A 6,412-nucleotide genomic window follows, 5' to 3' on the forward strand; every position below is an offset into this window, starting at 1 on the left:
GGTGCCATTTGTCCTGTGTGGAGCCTTCCCCCACAAGGCCAAATCTGAATCTGAATTGGTCAGGTGAGCTCCATTTGCTCCATACTGGTGACTCCCTGGGACCCCGCCCCACCAAACACATGCAATGCCAGAGGCAATTTCTCAGTGAGTAGCCATCCCTGCCCATATTGCACTCTTTCTTGGATAACTCTCAGGGGTCTGTGAGCCCCAGGTGGCCAGTAGCTATCCTTGGTGTGCCCTGAAACTTTTCTGAGTAGCTCCAGGCTAAGCCCTGGAACTAAACCAAAATCTAAACTAGTGAATACCACTTGGGAGTCCCACCCTGGTGACTCCTTGAGACCCCAATTCACCCAACTTGCATACCTCATGAGGTTCCATCAGTGGCTGAGACTTACAAAAGCTGGCAGGCAGCAGAAGTCCTCAGTGTGTCCTGGGCTTTTTGTGGAGCTGCCCTAGGCCTGGTACTGTTGGCAGTCATCCGTGGTACACAGCGTGGGCTCTCCCATATACCTCCTGGTCTAGCAAAGGCAGCGACCAAACACAGATCCATTTATACCTCCTACCAGGTAGTCCCTGGCCAGTCACAGGCAGTGGCTGACCTGAACTTATACCAGAGACCTTCCTGAAAGGCTCCAGAACCAATCAATATACATGGAAGTCGGCTTGAGATCACAGCAGAGCACCACGTAATTAACCCCACAAGGGATACACCCAAAAGGAAATCTCAACAGGCACCAGAACCTGTTAGGGTGAATCCTGATCCATGGGGTAAGTCCCCTGCACAGAAGCTCGTAAGCTGTGGACATGGTCAAACCCCATAGCCAGTCAGCGTAAGGGACAGTCCCACCCACTGATGTGCCAATAGCAACCAATTGTCAACTATGACAGGAGGGCACACACAATCCACACAAGGGACAGTCCTAGAGCACCTGGCACACGTGACAAAAGAGATTGTGCCCCTGGTTCCCACAGGGCACCTACTACTTAAGGTCACCTGGCCAAGACTGGGAGATGTAGCAGCTCTACCTAACACATAGAAACACACACAGAGAGGCAGCCAAAATGAGGAAACAAAAAATACATCCCAAATGAAAGAATATGAGAAAACTCCAGAAAAAGAACTAAATGAAATGGAGGCAAACAACCTACCAGATACAGAGTTTAAAACAATGGTTATCAGGATGCTCAAGGAACTTAGGGGAAGAATAGATAAACTCAGTGAGAACTTCGACAAAGAGCAAGCTTAAAAAAAGAACATAGAAACCATAAAAAAGAACCAGCTAGAAATGAAGAATACAATAACTGAAATGAAGAATGCACTAGAAGGAATCACCAGCAGATTAGATGAAGTATGGGATTGAATCAGGGATTTGGAAGACAAGGTAGCAAAAAACACCCAATCAGAACAACAAAAAGAAAAAAAGAATAATAAAAAAATAAGGATAGTTTAAAAGACTTCTGGGACATCAGGTGTACGAATATTCACATCATAGGGGTACCAGAAAGAGGAGATAAAGCAAGGTGTGGGGACAGAGCCAGGAGTGCAGTTTCCAGGCTCTCAGCCTCACGTGGAAAGGTGCTCACTCGGGTAGTAAATGGCCATCAACTGTGATTGGCTGGCCATCAGCTGTGGCTAGTTGGCCGTCAGCTGTAACCAGTGAGCCATTGGCCAGTAATATAACTGCCGTGGCTAAGCTAGAAGCGCGGATTGTGGGTTGTGGGTTGCAGAGAGGCAGATTGCAGTTAGCAAGTGAGGTTAGTTGGCAGACAAGCGGACGGCAGGTTTCAAATCATATGGCTCCTGCTTCCTGTGTCTCCAACCCAGCCGCCAGCGAGACTATAGTGGTATGACTCCCCTATCTGTGGCTCCATGGGTGTTCCTTTTTGGCCTCACCATGTCCTGTGCTCTTATGTGGGGTGCGGGACCAGAGACCCCACATGACACCCTGCATGCCACAAGGGATTGAGAATCTATTTGATGAAATAATTTCCTAACCTGGTGAATGAAATAGATACACAAGCCTGGGAAGCACAAAGTCCCAAACAAGATAAACCCAAACAGGCCCACACCTGGACACATTATAATTAAAACAACAAAGGTTAAAGACACAGAATCCTAAAAGCAGCAAAAGAAAGGCAAGTATGTATAGTGCCAAGTGGGTACTAGACCAGTTGGGGGAAATCACTACATAAATTATATAAATACCTAACCAGTATGCTGTACACCTGAAACTAATACAAATAATATTGAATGTCAACAATAACTGAAAAAAGTACTTTAAAAAAATAAAAAAAACAGAAAAAAATAAAAATAATTCAAACCCAGGAATTGGTGCGGACTCTCACAAAAGCAAAGGTCCGAATGAATTGGAGAAGGGAAAGGAAAGGGGGAAAGACTTGTCAGAAGTCTCAGAAACAAACAGGGTTCCCTTTTGTCTTGCCCATGATGGCAAAGTTCTTAATGGAAGATGATGCTAATCAATAGAGCCAGACAGCTGATTTATATAATGGAATCAAGCTGAGGTATTGGTCTTCCTATGCAGAGTGACGGGAAACCGGAAAAGGTTGCTAGACTGGAATAACCAGGGGACTCCACAAGTATACCGGCTGGTAGTGCCCCATCCACAAACCACGGGAGAGCTCCAGACAGCAGCCTGCTTGAGCCTGGATGCTGAACAGTGGCGGTGCAGCCAGTGCTGTCGCTGTATTTTGCAGCTGCCACTGACGCTGCCACTGAGCAGATACCGCAGAGAGGGCTCTGAAGGCAAGGTATGCACTGGGAGCTGGGTCTGGCTGGGAGGGAGGTGGGCCTGACTCGTCAAGGGCTGCAAACCCAAACAAACAATCTAGGAAGCAAAAGGAGAGAACAGGTGAACTTAAGCCAAGATACCAGGCAGAGTGGACCTGGAGGAAATATCATTGGTGAGGGAGGACTTCACGAAGCTGTGGTAAGCCACTCTCGCAGAATCTGTACGAGTTCATTGAAATAGACTTCTCATTCCAGGGCAGGTATTACCTTTGCGTGTCAGGTCACCTGTTCTTTCTGTTATCATTTTTAAACATAAATAACCTCAAGATGCTTGGGTAATAGAGGTATTTTTTTATTATTATTTCCCTGTATAATAACAGCACAGGTATCTTCCGGTCATAGAACTTAGCTAGGCTAAGTTTAAGAATGCGGATTGTACAGAATTTTTTTAAGTGCTGAAATGGAAGACAGCGAAGAGTATTGTATTAAGAATATTTTGACTAATTGTTCAGAAATGAAACTGGGTGTGTACTTTTCCTGATTTGATTCTCTTGTCTCCAATCTTATTTAATTCACTTTCATGGCATACTGTTTTCCTGTGGAATAACTCATTTAAAAAACTTTAACAGAGCTCTCTGTACATTTTTAAATACATTGGAGAATTGAGTTATACAGCTCCATTTCCAACTAGTCTGAACAACTAGGAAAGAAAAAAGACCTCAAATTTTCTTCCAAGGGCTTATTTTGAATAGAGAAATGATCTTTTAAAAATTCTCTCTTGTAGAACATATGCTCACAGAAATAATACTTTAATGGTAGAAATTAGTTCATGAAGGTGAAGCTTGAAGGTTAAGGGAATGGAATGTTCTCTATTTAACTAAAAATAAAGATTTTCCCCTCATGGTATTAAAATTCATGAAAATTCTCCAAAGGTAGAAATACGCTTTTACACTTAAGTATAATTTGCCTCACCTGTAATTTTTGTGCTGAATTTAGACAGAAATGCTTGGGCCATTATTGAATTTAATATACAGCATCCCCCTGTCCCATCCATGCCTTTTAATACTACTTTTCAGGGGTGTAGGAGGAAAGGGCTTAGAAACTCTTAGTGCTCACTGTGGACTTTGCAGGCACACACCTCAGCATTTTCAGAAACAACTTATTATTAATTCCCTTCCTGATCATTGGCTTAGAAGAACTTTCTAAAGGTGTCAGAGGGAGTACTGTAAGGGAAGTAAAATGTCTTTAGAGAGTGCTAAGAATTCTTTTAACTAAATTATATCATTCCTAATAAGTATAATATTCACTCAATAATACAGTGATATATATCTAACACTTTACCTAGCATATTTTGCTATATAAATACAAAGCGTGGAGACTTAGCATTTCATTAAGGGAAAAAGGTTAATCAGACCAGGAAAAGGAAAGAATTCAAAGTATGAAAAAAAGTCAAATGAAACAATTTTAGAAATTGTATTGTATCGTAACCATCAAATCTTAAATTATTTTGACTTATTAGAGATGCTGATTCCAGCATTAACATTTAATAATTCTATACCTATTGTGATCCTACTTTATAGAGCTAATTACTCATCATGTAGCATTAGCATACAAGTATTTTTTTAAAAAACAACTTATAAAAAATAATCACAATAAAAAAAAATCTGGTTGATACCATCACTCAGAGGTTTTTTATATCCTTACTGATTTTTCTTTTCTTGGTCTGGTTGTTATATCAATTACATAAGAGAGGAGTGCTAAATTCTTCAGTTGTGTTTATGAATTCTCTTTCTTTCCTTAGTTACATCACTTTTTGACCCATAAACCTTTAAACTGTTTATTTGTTTTTGATTTTTTTTTTTTTAGGTGTGACCATTTACAATTGTTGTCTTTAGTATTTATTGGTTCTTTTATCATTATGAAATGTTTCTCTATCTCTGGGAAGTCTTATCTTGAAGACTACTTCATCTGATATTAATATAGATACCCCAGCTTTCTGACAGTTAGTTTGCTTGGTATATAATTTTCTGTTTGCTTTCAATTTGCCTTTCTATTTAAAGTGCATAGACTACATATGGATTTTGCTTTTTCATCCCATCTGACAATCCTGCCATTTAATTGGAATGCTCAGTCTATTTACATTTAGCTATTGATGCGGTTGGATTTGATTTTCCATTTTGCTTTCCCCCTGCCATTTGAGATTGGTCTGTAGTTTCCTTTCTTTGGTGCTATTTTTATCAGTTTTGATATCAATGTTATAGTCACTTCAAAAACTCATGTATTTCTTTTTCTAAAACACTAGTTTTATGAGGCAACTATAACATTAATAATCAAACCTAATAAAGAGGTACTAAAAAAGATTATTCTTTTGGGCCTGATACATTTTGTACAATAGTTTATATCTTTCCCCATCTTTAATACAGAAATTGGTTTTAGTTTTCTCTCTCTACTGGAATCAATTTTGTTCAATATCTTTACTAGGAAATTGTCCATTTCATCTGTATTTTCAAAATTATTTGTGCCAAATAGTGTAAAGTAGGCTCTTATGATTTTTAAATGTTCTGTTTCTCTTTGTCTTCTTTACATCTTGTTTTCCCTCCTCCCACACCAACCTCTCTTGCGTTTTTAAAATTAGATTAGCTTTTCAGCCTCTCAGTTTCCTCTTCCAGAATTCAGATTCCATTAGGGACTCACTTTTACAGGTTTCCTCCTTCTTCTGAATCTTGGCCTTTTGATTCTCCACTTTCTTGGTTAATTCCTCAGTGTCACCGACCTTTCATACCGAGGATGCCAAAAAAAATGTATATGTTTTTTAAGAAAGGAAAAAACTATTAAAATTGTAATAATACACACTGATAACAAAAGATGAATACAAGTCACTTTTGACTTCTGCAATGACAAGAGGTGCTCAAAGTGGTTACCATCAGCGTCCAGACACTTCTGATTACTGGGAACTACTGCTTGAGCAACGTTGACCAAAGTGTCCATTTGTACACATTTTTTTTGGCACCCTCTGTATATGTTCTGATCAGCGTGTTTATGTGTTATAGGACTCCGAGACCCAAAAGGCCCATCTGACTCTCACATATTCTCTGAAGCACTTTATATGTGAGGAGGACTAGAATGATTCCTAAGCACAGGCACCAAGAAGGCTGGGGGTGGGGCGAAGAGGTGAACCTGGCATCCAAACTTGAGGAAGCACAGGGCCTGGAAAATGGTCCCGGAGCCAAGCATCTCTGCAGCAAGAGCTGAACCATGAATAGGCATAAGTAATTTGCTGGTATCAAGTTTTAAACCACTTTTGAAATGCTACTGAACTCTCTTCCAGAGTACAGGAAGTTCCTTTTATTCATTTGTTTTCCCACAGCTCCTAGCAGCAGTCACTGTCTGTAAGAGTAGGAAATGAATTAATCACTGCTCTCTACCAGAGAGAACTTTGTTGAATCTCTACTCATTTCGACAGTAAATACTTAAGGCTATGTGTAAAACTAAGTTTAAATACTATACTCCCCCCTTACCCCGAGTGTTCTCTAATCAACTTTTTCAAACTTCTTCCTCTCTACTGTAATCCAATATAGTTCTGGAAGCTCTGCAAAATTTATACTGGCTTTCTTTCAAATGATGTTGGTATGCTGGATTGTATATTTATACACTGTTTTAAAA

This window comes from Rhinolophus hipposideros (genome assembly GCF_964194185.1).
Source record: "Rhinolophus hipposideros genome assembly, chromosome: 3".
NCBI classification, from domain to species: Eukaryota; Metazoa; Chordata; class Mammalia; order Chiroptera; family Rhinolophidae; genus Rhinolophus; species Rhinolophus hipposideros.